Genomic DNA, 16,882 nt, shown 5'->3' on the forward strand with positions numbered 1-16,882 from the left:
GATTACTTTACAAATGGGTTAATGTGTTAAATATTTGACATTAAGCATGTAAGCAACAAAAAGTGTAGGAAAAGTTTGAAATTATATTATAAATTTGTTGGAAGTCGCTAAGTGCTCTAAATATCAAATACTAGATACATATAGACTGAGTAATTTTCGCTCAATTTTAAGCAAAAGTCAGTTTTCCATGCAGCTCAATGTTTGCGACGTCATATCTCCTAAACTACAGTAACATAACGTTGCACGTACGTTCAGTGGATACTATCTGCAAACTATGTTGCGAATACACGTAGTAGTAAAGTCGTAAAAAATTAAAACGGCATGCGTGATGTTGCCGTTTTCTGCATCAATAGCCAAAATGCAATAAGCCGATAAACTTTTTTTCTCTTCATCATTTCGTTGGGGGTGTCAGCGAGAAAGAGTTTAGAAAAGTTTTGAAATTATGTGTAAAGTGCAAAGTGTTCTCATTGTTCTCATTCTCAAATAGTGAATGAATAAAATTGTGGTGTTTGCGTGTCACCAGTTGCGCTGCCTCAAGACAAACACACAGTACTACTTGTCTTACTGTGTTCAGCTTAACGAACGATTATACCTCTTAATGAATTCATTCTGACAGCGTTATAAATTTTTTAATTCAGACAATAATTACGCTAAACATTGAAAATCAAATTTTTGTTGCCTCTGGAAGGCGTTAGGTAGGCAACCTGAAACTGGTATAGGGACTCCGGTTCCGGGGTAGCCGCTTAGTAACATAGATTTCACAATTACTAATGTTACTTGAAACTTTGCAAGTAAACGTGGTTGACGTCTGCGTTAGAGGACCTACGAGTTCTAGTTGTTCAGTGCATCCGTGACACTCTCCCATGGGCCAAACAAATATGCGACCATTCATGCTGCCCTGCTTTTTATACGCTGAATATCCATGTTGGTATGGGTCCCACACAAGTGATCAGTACTCTAAGATGGGTCGGACAAGTGTTTTGCAAGCAATCTCTTTTGTAGCTGGTAGCATTGTTCCACCAACCTACCACTGAACTCAAGTCTGCCACCTACTTTACTTACCACTGAGCCTATGTGGTAGTTCCACTTCATATCCTTAGAAATTGTTGCACCCAGGGTATTTGTACGGGTTGACCGATTCAAACTGTGACTCAGTGATATTCAGTTACGTGATACTACGTCTTTTCGATTTGTTAAGTGTACAATTTTACATTTCTGAGGATTTAAAGGAATTTGGCAATATTTGCATCACTCTGATATCTGACAGAGGTCTGGCTGGATATTTGTGCAGCTTTTTTCCGATAGCACTTCACTCTAGACAACGACGTCATCTTCAAAACTCCTGAGTTTACGGTTAATACTGTCTGCCACGTCATTAACATGCAACATGAACAGCGAGTGTCCGAACACACACTCCTGGAACGCGCTTGAAGATATTTGTATATCTATCGATCATTCTCTATTAAATATAACATGTTGCGTCTTGCCTCCCAATAAATCAAGTCACAGATTTTGTTTAATGTACCAGATAATCGTTCTTTCGTTAATAAACGTTGGTTTGGCACTGAGTCAAATGCTTTTAAGAATTCAGTATATAGTGCATTCACGTGACTACCTTGATCAGTAACATTCAGCGTGTCATGTGAGGAAAGCGCGATCTGGGTTTCGAATGCTAAAGTTTACGAAGTCCATGCTGGTCGCCTTGGATAGGTCTTTCTGTTCGAGATATCTCATTACTTTTCAGCTCAAAATATGTTTAACGATTCTATAACAGATGACTGTCAATGACACTGGACGATTGTTGTGTGGATCACTCTTGCTGTGACCTGTGCTTTCTTCCAGCCACCGCTTAGGGTTTTTTTTATTTTTTTATTTTTTTGTACTAGGACTCTGCAGAACATTATGGTTAAAAGAGGGCTAATTCAGCTGCAAATTGTATGCAGATTGTGCCGTGGGGCTTTGTTCGGTTTGTGACTACAGCTGTTTCTGAATAACGCTGACTCCAGTATCAGTATCATTCGTTTTAACAGTGGTGCGAGGATTGTGCTAGAGCAACACGCTCTGATTTTTCCTTGTAAAGAAACTTTTCAAACCGGAGTTAATCATTTCTGATTTTGCGTTGCTCCCCTCAGTTTCCGTTCCTGTGTCATCCATGAGTGTACGGACTCTAAAAGTTTTGCCTCTGACAGCCTTAACGGGTTACTATAATTTTTTTGGTTTTTATGAGGGGTCTTTCGGTGAGATTCTGCTATGGTAGTTGCTAAATGCTTAACGCATTGCCATTTTTACAGGCAAACGCGTTTCATTTAGCATCTCTCTATCAATAGCTTGAAGCTTTCTTTTGTAACTGTTTTGTAGAATATGAGAAAAAGTACCACCACAGCTATATCTGAAGACTGTCTTTATTGTCTCACAAGACTAGTTTCGGCAGTACATTACAGCCATCCTCAGGCCCAACCACTGCCAAAAGAGTATAAAATTCCTTGGCGCATTTATTGTGGAGTCCTTGTTACCAGTACACGTGGCCTAACTCTCCTCAGGAGTCTGTCCTCGATTGGAGACTCAACGGTGACGAGGAGAAAGCTAGCCCACGTGTACTAGTAACGAGGACTCCACAATAAATGCGCCTAAAAATTCTTATGTTTTTTTGGCAGTGGTGGGGCCTGATGATGGCGATAATGTGCCGCAGAAACTAGTTGTATGAGACAATAAGAATATTTTCAAGATAGGGCTGTGGTGGTACTTTTTATCATATATACCATCAGATGAAGCCCCTCGTCTATGCAGTAGGATGGACATCCATATATTTTGTTGTAGTCGCTCCTTGTTTAGAAGTTTTCCCACAGAGGCTGTATACCATTGAGGCTCCTTCCCTTTCATGAGCTGCTCTATTAGGCACATATCTATACAGTGCTTTGATTTGATTTGATGAACGTGGGGAGACCAAAACAACAGTGGTCTTAGGCCATGTTGCCCGCACCGAAACTGAGTTTATTGTGCGGTCTCGCTCCCTGCTATTCTAGTGAAGCCAACCGGTACCCTTAAGAGACCTTTAGGAGACCCTTAGGAGACCCTTTACTAGTTCCTTATTAGACACGATTTTTTCAGGCTATAATCACCCGAATATTCTGTGTCTTTCACTCCCAGAGCTTCACTCTGGAAGATTAGGTGTGGTACGGTTTCATTCTCCTCACCTCATAGTACACACATCGTGAATGGGTGTTTCTTAAAGTTCCCGTCGCCATTCATGAGTCATACAATGTAAATCTACACTATGTGATCAAAAATATCCGGACATCCCCAAAAACATACGTTTTTCTTATTAGGTGCGTTTTGCTGCCACCTACTGCCAGGTACTCCACATCAGCGACCTCAGTAGTCAATACACATCGTGAGAGAGAGAATTGGGCGCTCCTCGGAACTCACGGACTTCGAATGTGGTCAGGTGATTGGGTGTCACTTGCGTCATTCGTCTGTAAGCGAGATTTCCACACTCCTAAACATCCCTAGGTCCACTGTTTCCGATGTGATAGTGAAGTGGAAACGTATAGGGACACGTACAGCACAAAAGCGTACAGGCCGACCTTGTCTGTTGACTGACAGAGACCGCCGACAGTTGAAGAGGGTCGTAATGTGTAATAGGCAGACATCTATACAGACCATCACACAGGAATTCCAGACTGCATCAGGAATCACTGTACTATGACAGTAAGGCGGGAGGCGACAAAACTTGGATTTCATGGTGGAGCGGCTGCTCATAAGCCATACGTCACGCCGGTAAATGCCAACCGACGCCTCGCTTGGTGTAAGGAGTGTAAACTTTGGACAATTGAACAGGGGAAAAATGTTGTATGGAGTGACGAATCACGGTGCACAATGTGCCCATCCGATGGCAATGTGTGGGTGTGGCCAATGCCCGGTGAACGTCATCTGCCAGCGTGTGTAGTTCCAAAAGTAAAATTCGGAGGCGGTGGTGTTATGGTGTGGTCGTATTTTTCATGGAGGGCGCTTGCACCCCTGTTGTTTTGCGTGGCACTATCACAGCACAGGCCTACATTGATATTTTAAGCACCTTCTTGCTTCCCACTGTTGAAGAGCAATACGGGCCTGGCGATTGCATCTTTCAACACGATCGAGCACCTGTTCATAATGCACGGCCTGTGGCGGAGTGGTTACACGACAACAACATCCCTGTAATGTACTGGCCTGCACAGAGTCCTGACCTGAATCCTGTAGAACACCTTTGTGATGTTTTGGAAAATCGACTTCGTTCCAGGCCTCACCGACCGACATCGATACCTCTCCTCAGTGCTGCACTCCGTGAATAATGGGCTGCCGTTCCCCAAAAAACGTTCCAGCACCTGATTGAACGTATGCCTGCGAAAGTGGAAGTTTTCATCAGAGCTAAGGGTGGGCCAACAACGTACTGAATTGTTCAAATGTGTGTGAAATCTTATGGGACTTAACTGCTATGGTCATCAGTCCCTGAGCTTATATACTACTTAACCTAAATTAACCTAAGAACAAACACACACATCCATGCCCGAGGGAGGACTCGAACCTCCCCCGGGACCAGCCGCTCAGTCCATGACTGCAGGGCCCCTAGACCGCTCGGCTAATCCCGCGCGGCATATTGAATTCCAGCATTACTGATGGAGGGCGCCACGAACTTATGAGGCATTTTCGGCCAGGTGTCCGGATACTTTTGATCACATAGTGTACATACGTACTGCGGAAGCCACTGTACGGTGCGTGGTGGGGGGGGGGGGGGGGCTATACCACCTACTGATCGTTTCCTTTTGTTTCACTCGCAGATTGTACGAGGGAAAAATGATTGTCTACGTGCCTTCGTATGGGCCATAATTTCTCGTATCTTATCTTCGTAGTCCTTACGATAAACGTACGCTGCCGGTAGTAGAAGGGTTCTGCAGTAACCTTCAAATGTCGGTTCTCTAAATTTTCTCAGTAGCGTTCCTCGAGAAGAACATCGCCTTCCCTTTGATGGTTCTCATCTGAGTTCCCAGAGCTTCTCAGTAACACTTGCATGTTGTTGTTCGATCCTACCAGTAAGAAATCTAGCAATTGCTTCTTTGTCTTCCTTTAATCCGACCTGTTGCGGATTCTAAACACTCGAGGAGTACTCAAGAATACGTCGCGCTGGCGTCCTATATGCTGTCTCTTTTGCAAATGACCACACTTTCCTAAAATTCTCTCAAAAAACGCAGTCGACGTCGACCATTCGCCTTCGCTGCCAGAATCCTCGCCTGCTCGTTCCATTGCATATCACCCTGCAACGTTACGCCCAGATATTTAAACGACGGGACTGTGTCAAGCAGGACACTACGAATGATGTAACCTGATATTACGAGTTTCTTTTTCCTACTCATTCACATTAATTTGCATTTTTCTATACGTAGAGCCAGCTGCCAATCATCACAACAACTAGAAATTTTGTCAAAGTCATCTTGTAATTTTCTACAGCCACTCATCATCGACACCTTCCCGTACACCACAGCGTCATCAACAAACAACCGCAGACTGCTGCCCATCCCGTCCGCCAGGTAATTTATGTATACAGAAAATACAGCGATCCTATCGAACTTCCCTGTGACACTACCGTCGATACCCTTATCTGTGATGAACGCTCGCCGTCGAGGGCAACATACTAAATTCTGTTCCTTAAGATGTCTTCGAGCCACGTTTCTGGGAACCTATTCCGTATCCTCGTAGCTTTGTTAATAGTCTGCAGTGGGGTACCGTGCCAAATTCTTTCCGGAAATGTAAAAATATGGAATCTGCCTGTTGCCCTTCATCTATAGGTCGCAGAATATCGTGTGAAAAAAAGGTGAGCTGAATTTCACACGAACGATGCTTTATAAACTCGTTATCTTTCGTGTACATAAGCTTTCCAGTGTCTAGGAAATTTGTTATATTCCAGCTAATAATATGTTCCAGAATTCTGCAGAAAACCGATGTTAAGGGTACTGGTCTGTAATTTTGCAGGACCGTTGTTGTGACGTTCTTATATATAGGGGTCATCTGCGCTTTATCCAGTCGCTTGGGTCGCGGAGCTGCGCGAGGGCTCGCGACAGATGAAGTTAAGTAAGGGGCCAATGGCCTAATGTCGCACTGGGAGTCTATCCGTACCTGGCGACTTATTTCTTTTCAACTATTTCAGTTCGTCCTCTGCGTCAGTGATGATTATTACTATGGCATCTATATGGGACATTGGGTGATGGTCAAACGACGGTATGTTTGTACGATTCTCCTGCGTGAAAGATTTCTTAAACACGGAATTTAAAACTTGGGCTTTCGTTTTGGAACCTTCAACTGCCACACAAGACTGTTCAGCGAGTGACTGGATAGAAGCCTTAGACCCGCTTATTATTTTACGTAAAAGCTGAATTTTCTCGCGTTCTTGGCCAGATCTTTTGCCAAGGAATGACGGTGGTAGCTGTTATATGATCCGCACATAGATCTTTTCACAGACGCACGAATCTGTACTAACTTTTGCCTGCAGTTATGAGTTCTCTTTTGAACCGCGAGTGCAACAGCCTTTCCTTCCTCAGCATTTTCCAAATTTCGTTGCTAAGCCACAGTGAGTCTTTTGCGTTCTTAATCCTCTTACTAGGCACATTCTTGCCCAGAGCACTATTTGCAATATGTTTGAACTTTGCTCATAATTCCTCATGTCCATAACAATGGAACTAAATCAATGCAATTCATTGTCCAAATAAGATGGTAGCAACCGCTCATCTGTTCTTTCTAGCAGAAACATTCTCCTACTCTCATTGACCGGTTTATTATCTTCGTAAGCATAGTCCCTATGATAACATCACGATCACCAATCCCCGTCTCTATACTAACGCCGTTGATAGGGGCCGATCTGTTTGTAACTACAAAGTGTAAGGTATTTCCATTGCGTGTAAGATGCCGTATTAGCTGCTCAATACAGTTTTCGGAGAATGTGTTCCAAGGTACTTCGTAAAACTGTTTGTCTGTACCCCTGCAGTGAATCCATAGACGCCGGCCGCGGTGGCCGTGCGGTTCTGGCGCTGCAATCCGGAACCGCGGGACTGCTACGGTCGCAGGTTCGAATCCTGCCTCGGGCATGGGTGTGTGTGATGTCCTTAGGTTAGTTAGGTTTAAGTAGTTCTAAGTTCTAGGGGACTTATGAGCTAAGATGTTGAGTCCCATAGTGCTCAGAGCCATTTGAACCATTTTTGAATCCATAGACGCCACAATCTATACTCGGTAGGTTAAATGAGTTTAATCTGTTTTCTCTTCAAGTTCAGGCTCACAGAACTTTTCTTGAAACACGGCTTCGACATCGTTAATTAGTTACGTAGTTTTGATGTGAATGTTGCCTTAGTGATGGTTAGGACAGGTTCTGGTCCAATAAATAGAGTCATCACGCCTGTCCTGCCCAGTTTATCAGCTTATTCATTGCCAGTAATTGCTGAGTGCCCAGGGACCCACAGCAGGTATACCCTGTTGCTTTCCCCTAGTCTGCCAAGGGCTTCATGGCTTTCTGCAAGGATTTTTCATCCCATTACGGGGACTGGTAGATATTTAGGAGCTGCCTGACTGGCTAAATAAATGTAGAGGCTACGATCCTTGTGGCACTTACATAAATTATCCTCCTCGCACCCTCTGGTAGCGGATATTTCCGCCTGTAATACTCTGGCCAGCTTCCCTACAGAGTTTGCTATACTCCTGCCCCAGAGCTCTTCAAGTGTTTTCGATTCGTCGTCCAACCTAACTGTTTACTGAACGGTGTCGTGGTTCGTCTTTCACTGCTCTCTTCTTCCAATTGTTACACTGAAAGGTTTATTGAAGCAGCTATAAGCTATTACATGCTGAGCCGGCATTTCCTCGACCTTTCCTATATTTGCTACACCCACTATATTGGTGTGAGATTCTGTATATCCTAAGTGAACCCAGTTAATTCGAGTGTTTAACCTGTACGCCCCTGCTGCTGCCTCCATTGCAACCCAAAGGTGTAATGGGGGCATGCCCAGAATGGTCCCGTTCCTAGCAGTGGGTGTGCTGCTAACTCCGCCTGTAGTGGCCTAAGCTAGCCAGTCTCTGCACATTGCCAAGCCTCTTAGCAGCCACCTTCTGTTCTATTTTATTCCCCCATACTGTAGTCCCATAAATTATCATAGGTCTTATTACAGTGGTGTATATGCAGTACATAATAACGGGGTTTGGACCCCGGTTTTTACCACACGCCCTTTTCGTGCTTATAAGAATACTTTTTGCTTTGGAAAATGTATTCTTTATATGATGGATCCATGATAGTTTCGCATCCAGGGTTACCTCTAGAGACTTCACTACCCCTCTACTGATAGAGGACCTTGAGATTCATCATGTGTGCTCCATTTGCTGCCTCATGAATGGTACTACAACAGTTTTCTTGCAACTGAGTCTTAGACGCTTTTTCCTGGACCAGTTTTCCATAATTTACAGTACACATTGTGTCATTTTCCTAACAGTACTAACAAATTTGCCAAGTATTAGATAACTACGTTGACAGTGTATCCTTGGCAAAGTAGTATTTAACTCTTCAATGGATTCATTCACCACTGGGTTCCACAGTAGTGGGAAAAGAAAACCCTCCTTGTGGGCACTCTCTGGTGGTGTTGATCGTCATTTTCTCATTCATCATGGTGGCTCCTAACTTTCTTCTACAATGCACAGTCTTAATCCACCTGCATATGCTGGTCTCAGTGCCATGTTCTTCTGCACCTCTAACCACGGATTCGAAGGTCGGATTTCTAAAAGCACTCCCGATATCCAGGAAGATGCAGAGATCCATGTCTACATCTTCGCCTACATCAGTACTCCGGAAGGCACCTGACGATGTGTGGCCGAGGATACTTCTGGTACCGCTAACTGAACGCTCTTACCCTGTTCCACTCGCGAATGGCACGTGGGAAGGATAATTGTCGGCAAGCCTTTGTATTAGCTCTAATTTCTCGAATTTTCCCGTCGTGGTCATTTCGCGAGATGTGTATGGGAGGAAGTAATGTTCTCCAACTCTTCCCTAAAAGTATTATGTCGAAATTTCAATAATATATCCCTCCGTGATGGACGACGCCTCTCTTGTAGCATCTGCCGCCGGATTTTGTTGAGCATCTCTAAAACACTCTCGCGCCGACTAAACGATCCCATGACGAAACGCGTCGCACTTCGTTGGATCTTCTCTATCTGTTATATTAGTCCTACCTGGTAAGGGTCCCAAATTCATGAACGATACTCAAGAATCGGTCGAATAAGCGCCTTGTAAGCCGCTTCTTTCGTGAATTACTTACATTTCCTTAAGATTCTTCCTATGAATCTGTCTGGCATCTTCTTTTCCTACTATTTGTTTCATGTGGTCATTCCACTTAAGGTTGCTCTGGATAGTTACTTCAAATGGTTCAAATGGCTCTGAGCACTATGGGACTTAACATCTATGGTCATCAGTCTCCTAGAACTTAGAACTACTTAAACCTGACTAACCTAAGGACATCACACAATACCCAGTCATCACGAGGCAGACAAAATCCCTGACCCCGCCGGGAATCGAACCCGGGAACCCGGGAACCCGGGCGCGGGAAGCGAGAACGCTACCGCACGACCACGAGCTGCGGACGGATAGTTACTCCTAGATATTTTACGGTATATACTTTGTCAGCAATTTCTCACGAATAGCGTAGCTGCACAGTAGTGGGTTTCTTGTCCTGCGTATGCGCAATATGTTACGTTTCTTTACGTTCCTGAAAGTATAGAGCCTTTCCCACTTTCCCAACAAACAGGTGAAGTGCTGTTTGACTTGATTTACGCAATTGATATGCGTGTTGGTTTACATACAGATGTACCTCAGTTAACCTCTTCTCCCGGAAGTGCACATTAACCACGTCGTCTAAGTCTTTGGATGAAACGCGGACAGACTGATTGGTCTCAGATCCTTAGCCTTGATATGATCAATTCTCCCTGGCTTCGGAATGAAAACTACCTTCAGTTCTCCAAACATTCGGAATAATTTCTCTTGCCAGGCTGAGTCTAACTACTGTACATAGGAATCTAATTAAATCCTCTCCTGCTTGTTGCAATAGAGATGGAAGGATACCGTATGGGCCTGGTTATTTGAACCGTTGAAACGTTCCCACCGCCCACTACATTTTTCAGAGATCAATACGTTCTCTCGCTGATTCTCAGTCAGTATTCCCTTTTATTACCTGTAAACAAATGCCTCTCAGGGACTTACTCCCGGTCTGTGACACCTGCTAGACAGGGTTGAAGGAAGTGAATGTTGAGAAGAACATTCAACGTCTCATTCGCCGTCCTTGTATACTCACCATTCTCCTTCCTTAGAGTACCTCCGAGATCAGTTTGTATTCTAGCGAAAATTCTATCAAGTAAAGCGCTAGTAACTGTACCTTACACTTTCTCGTAGAATACCTTCCAGGATGATAGCTTCTCTTCGTTGAGCGCAAGGTTGCATTTGACAAAGACCTTCTGATATTTTACCCATTATCCTTTTTTTCTTGCAAGGTTGAAAAATCTTCCTATCTGCTTTCTTCGCACTTCCAGATTGCTGTTCCACCAACATACATTCCTGTTTGTGCACTTCCTGGTGACTGGGCAGTTTTCTTAATATGAGGTCGTAATGGCACTTGTCACTGCGTCTGCTATTTCTTCAAAATCGACTGGGTTCCTTATTGAAGTTCTCACTCCATGTAAGCTTGAGTTTATGTCTTTCCTATATGAATCCCAGTCTATTTTCCTAGGATTCCTATAGGCCCTGGTCTGTTTTAACAACCATTTCAACCTCAGACTTAGTACACACGTGGGCAGAAAAGGATGGCTTCATCGCCATATGCCATTCATTAGAGTGGACTCTAAAGCTATGTCAATTACTTCTTCCCTTCTTTTATTCCTGAAGGTAGGTTCCCTATCCCTACTCAAGTTTTCCAAAGTATCATAAGTTTCAAGTTCCTCCTTTAGGCATGGCTCTAAAGTCTCTTTATCTAGTGTACTAAACATGTAACTATTTTTACTTGTTTTAGCTCCCTTTGCATTTTGGTAATCATTGTTGCAACAACTGCCTGTTGGCCACTGATACCAGTTTCAAAGAAGTCAGATCTATTCATTGCCATTAGACCTGTTGTATTTCCGTCATGAATGGGCTTCCGAACTGACTGTTCTGGGAATTTTTCGTAAAAGTATTTAGTAATGTTTCGCAGGATGTCTTGTCATGCCCCCCCCCCCCCCTCCCGCCCCACTTCTAAAACTGCAATTATCCCAGTCGGTTGTTGGATGACTAGGCCCTGTAAAATGGTGACTGTCTTAATGGCAGCATATGTGGCTCTCTAAGATGACGAGTGATATTGCTAGACCAGTTACTGACGCGCTATGTTTTGTTGGAGCCACCGTACCGTGCGTGCGTACGGTAAGGGGTTTTCTTCTGCTCAGTCGCGCAAATTATTGTAGTCCGGCCACTCTTTAATGTTAATCAAGACGGCTGAGTTCCATAACCGACAACACTCTACAAGTACATCATAGCACAGAGGGACTGAAAAATTTTGCCAAATACGTTTCAGGCTTACGCGATGTGATGCAGTGATTAGGACACTGAACTGATATTCGTGAGAAGTGATTTTCAAATTCTTGAATGATAATGCTGAGTGTTCATGATTTACCTAAATCATTACAGGTGAATCCAGGATGGTTCCTTCTAAATGTGTGAGACACATTTTCCTGCCCATTCTTGTTTGATCCTACTTTGTGTTTCATCTCTAATACTCTCCATGACGATATGTTAAACCCAAATTTTCTTTTTCCAGAATTCAAGATCGAACTGCCATCTGTCACCGTTTCATGCATATAATGCTCGATTTCTTTCAACACACCCGTCCTTGAATGTCCAAATATTTATGTCTCCATTACATAAAGCCATCGATACCTCATTAGAAGAGATCTGCCTGAAGTCCCTGCTGACAAGGGAGTAATATGATCTCAACACTTTGAAAATGGGTTTCTCCTGGTGAAGGACTTTTTATGCATAAAAACTTTAATATACTACAAATTTATCACTAGTGTTCTTCAGAATATGTAACCGAACTGTCAATACATAAAATTCTGCGACTTTCAGCCACTGTTGCAAACGGCCATCCACAGGATTCTTTTTGCAAAACACCCATACCACGTTTGAGACCAGTCTGTAATGACCTCATCCCCTGAGGGACGTTAAACCCTAATCTTCCTTCCTGCATATATTTAAAGCAGTCAAAGGAGCGACATGTGAAGCTGACAAAAAACTGAACCTAATACCTTTGCAGCTGTAGACTTACCCACTCACAAAGCCAGCGATGCAGTAGTTCATGCGAAAAGTGCTGAGAAATAAACTGATGTGTCGGATGGGGATAAGGCTGCAAAAAACCCTGAGGATGGTCATTTGCAACAGTGACTGAAACATCGGAGGACTCTATATTGACAATACGGTCACATACCCCAAAGAATTTTATTGATACGGCCAACGGCCGCGGCAGCTTACGCTTACGTAGTACGCATTTGCACCTCTGAATATACTTATGTGCGTAAAGCCATATTACAATCGTTAATGCGAATATATGACATATTGCCATCTATTGGTTGTATGCTATGTTTTCGTTTGTTGTGGTGTTTTGGGAAATCTGAGCATACGAATCAATTTGACATCTGTGAGAATTCTTGCTTTCTGAATAAGCGTCGAATAATATCCGTATGAGTGGCAGTGAACACCTTAATTGAGAGATTGTTGAAGTCTTCCACTAAGATTGCGAGCAGAGACCGTCAGTTACTGAGTGACATTTAGTCAACAGACATTATTTTCGGAATGGCGTTGCTGTTCTGACACCATACCGCCCATTTATATACCTACTTTCTGTTGAAACCATTAAGGCGGAGTGCATACTACCTATGTAACATAATCACCTCAGGTCCTCGTGGTGGGGGAGATGGTACTTACAGGGCGCCCAACATCTAGATCATCAGCGCTCTTACTAAACTAGCTGAAGAGGAATGTGTGTGTGTGGTTTTTTTTTAATTATGCATAAAAAAACTATGAAATGTAATTATCAGCTATCTTGCTACGCCCTCTCTCATTTTTACTCACACTTTTACATAGAAAATCAAAAGCACTCCGTCTGCAGGCCACAAGGGCCCATCGGGACCACCCGACCGCCGTGTCATCCTCAGGTGAGGATGCGGATAGGAGGGGCGTGTGGTCAGCACACCGCTCTCCCGCTCGTTACGATGGTATTCTTGGCCGAAGCCGCTACTATTCGGTCGAGTAGCTCCTCAATTAGCATCACGAGGCTGAGTGCACCCCTAAAAATGGCAGCAGCGCATGGCGGCCTGGATGGTCACCCATCCAAGTGCCGACCACGCCCGACAGCGCTTAACTTCGGTGATCTCACGGGAACCGGTGTATCCACTGCGGCAAGGCCGTTGCAGAAAATCAAAAGGCGTATGGTTAATGTACACAGACTATAACAACATAACAGTTAAAACAATGTAACAGGGAATCATCCCTGGTTGATCAATGGGAAAATAAAAGAAGAAGCAGTCACCCTAGAAACACTTTAAAATCTTCTACCTAAGAAAATATGTAGAGGGTCGGACACGAGACAGAGTCTTAAAACGTGAACCACGTTTGGTTCAACGTCTCCTAAACTTACTTGAGGGAAGGTCAAATGGTAAACCGGTATCTTGAAATAAAACGTATTCGGTTACTGGTGGATCTTCCAGTCAGAGGAGGAATCCGCGTGTCAGAGGACAGAGCTCCACCTGGCGGTGCGTCAAGAGTGCTTCCTCTCGCCGCAGCGGCCGGATGGAGGAACGCCACGGCCGAGCCACGTGGTACAATGTCGAACCTGGGATTCTATAGAACTGCACCTTGTAAGTGACAATGTGATTAGTGTGTAATTAAGGTCAGACAAGTTAGCAGTTGATCAACCAGGGATGGTTCCCTGTTACATTGTTTTAACTGTTGTGTTGTCATAGTCTGTGTACATTAACCATACGCCTTTTGATTTTCTGCAACGGCCTTGCCGCAGTGGATACACCGTTTCCCGTGAGACAGGGTTGTAGCCTCTCCCCGATGTTGTTCAATCTGTATATTGAGCAAGTAATAAAGGAAACAAAAGAAAAATTCGGAGTAGGTATTAAAATTCATGGAGAAGAAATAAAAACTTTGAGGTTCGCCGATGACATTGTAATTCTGTCAGAGACAGCAAAAGAAGAGCAGTTGAATGGAATGGACAGTGTCTGGAAAGGAGGATATAAGATGAACATCAACAAAAGCAATACAAGGGTAATGGAATGTAGTCTAATTAAGTCGGGTGATGCTGAGGGAATTAGATTAGGGAATGAGACGCTTAAAGTAGTAAAGGAGTTTTGCTATTTGGGGAGCAAAATAACTGATGATGGTCGAAGTAGAGAGAATATAAAATGTAGACTGGCAATGGCAAGGAAAGTGTTTCTGAAGAAGAGAAATTTGTTAACATCGAGTATAGATTTAAGTGTCAGGAAGTCATTTCTGAAAGTATTTGTATGGAGTGTAGCCATGTATGGAAGTGAAACATGGACGATAAATAGTTTGGACAAGACGAGAATAGAAGCTTTCGAAATGTGGTGCTACAGAAGAATGCTGAAGATTAGATGGGTAGATCACATAACTAATGAGGAAGTATTGAATAGGATTGGGGAGAAGAGAAGTTTGTGGAACAACTTGACCAGAAGAAGGGATCGGTTGGTAGGACATGTTCTGAGGCATCAAGGGATCACCAATTTAGTATTGGAGGGCAGCGTGGAGGGTAAAAATCGTAGAGGGAGACCAAGAGATGAATACACTAAGCAGATTCAGAAGGATGTAGGTTGCAGTAGGTACTGGGAGATGAAAAAGCTTGCGCAGGATAGAGTAGCGTGGAGAGCTGCATCAAACCAGTCTCAGGACTGAAGACCACAACAACAACAAGTTAGCCTGCATTTGGCTTCCTAAAGGCAGTAAGTGCTTCCTCGTATTATCCATCCCAGCACTCGTCTTCTGAATGTCTCACTGTACGACCGTCACAAGGCTCAGCCGCAAAAGTGGATGATGTTTTATTGGACGCTGACAACTGTCGATACGAATTTGGATTAGCAACTGCTTCAAAATAAGTTCTGAGTGAACTAGAGTGAACGTGACCCGGTGACCAAGCTGACTGTGATCCCAGTCCTCTGACATTAGTCTGCAATCTTCCAGCCCCTAAAACTAGTTTATAATAAATTGTTCTCTCTCTCCTTTATATCTAACGTGAGGTCGGCCGTTACACTCATTTAATATGTAGTGACTTCCACTGACTAGAGGGAAATCCGAAGTGAAAATTCGTGATATACTTTGAGCGACATGAGGCAATCGATCCGTGTTCTTTGAGGAGTATGGTTCAAGTCACCTTGTGGCAATCCTGCTTTAGATTGTCCTTGGTGTTCCTACATCACTTTTAGCGAATGCGGCGATGATTTCTTTGACAAAACCACGGCTACTTTTCTCTCTCGTCCTTGTCGTCACTGAGAAAGTGCTCCGGAGTCTCTGCTGAACTGAATCTCGACGAAAAGTTACAGTTTAATCTCCCTTTTACGTGAGAAATTGCGGGAGAAAACGATAATCACGCCACGAATATTCAGCTCACAAACAACGCAACGCCTTTAGTTACATAACAAAACTGGTCCAAGCCACGTGTCTTACGTGTGGCAGCAGGAGTCTGCAAAGGGCTCGCGTGCCCAACGGAAAGTAACGGTGTTAGTCGTAAGCACTGTACACTGTTATCATTTAATTCCATTTTCAAGCCGTTACAGCTCTTAAGATTTCAATATTCGAGCCAATACACCCAAGAAATAAGACACAAGTAATTGCTTGATTTACAGAAAGGTAAAGCAAAAGTTATTTATAGAAAAGTCACGGAGAATCTGTTCCGCAAATATAGAGAAAGATGGAACAGATAAAAAATAGTGATATTAGTAAAACTACTAACAAAATCTTCACTAGTAGATCAACATTTTATATATTTATAAAAGTATTAGTTCACGTAGAATATCACTGTGCCACAAACAAATGTTAGATTGAGCCTGTTCGTGAATAGCCTCACTACGTACCAAAGCATATGCTTACTTAATCTTCTGTGGTCCTTCTGTTTAACACTTGCATTTATTAAAAATGACGCTCGTTTTCTGAGGATTGTGTCATTTCAGAGAGCATTTTCAGTTTATTGTTTCATATTAATGATCTCAGGTCAATTGTTTGTGGAGTTACTACCAAGAGCTCTTGCATCCTTGCTTCCTCCGACACTTCAGTTTATTTCGCAGCACTTTTCGCATGTACTACTATGTCGCCGGTTATGTGGGTGGTTTAGACTATGGTTGCAAAGGATTGGAGTTCAGCTTCGTGTCAGCGACGACGCATTTGCTTCACATGTCGCTTCTTTCACTAATTTAAATACTTTATGTATGGGAAGGAAGGGAGTCTAGATTTTAAGGTCCCTGAGATGATGAGGTCATTAGTGACGGGCCACAAGCTTGGTTTTTGGTATAACAGGGAAGGAATTCGGTCTTGTACTTTTCAGTGGAACCCTTTCGATGTTTATCTTAATCGATTTTAGGGAAACCACAAAAACCAGATTTAGTTGGCTACTAGGTGGACTGAACCCTGATTCTCCAGATTTTCAGTTCATACCCTTAACGTCCAAGCCACCTCGCTCTGTTGTACGTATATGTAAAATATCAAATAACGCCGTCGCCGTTATTCCACGTGAAAAAATAGGTTATGGGTTGTCAGCCCACCAGCTGGACGAAAACAATGGTTTATCGTCTTCTG

The 16,882-nt window shown here is 43.4% G+C and overlaps 1 protein-coding gene and 1 pseudogene across 1 annotated transcript in view; one reads left to right on the forward strand and one right to left on the reverse strand.

Annotated features, from left to right (window-relative positions):
- The window catches only part of LOC124721886 (facilitated trehalose transporter Tret1-like), a 353,067-nt gene that overhangs the window by 22,048 nt on the left and 314,137 nt on the right, over nucleotides 1-16,882 (forward strand). The gene's annotated exons all lie outside the window — the stretch shown is intronic.
- On the reverse strand, nucleotides 13,367-13,484 carry LOC124723285 (annotated as a pseudogene).

This window comes from Schistocerca piceifrons, chromosome X, assembly GCF_021461385.2.
Source record: "Schistocerca piceifrons isolate TAMUIC-IGC-003096 chromosome X, iqSchPice1.1, whole genome shotgun sequence".
NCBI lineage: Eukaryota > Metazoa > Arthropoda > Insecta > Orthoptera > Acrididae > Schistocerca > Schistocerca piceifrons.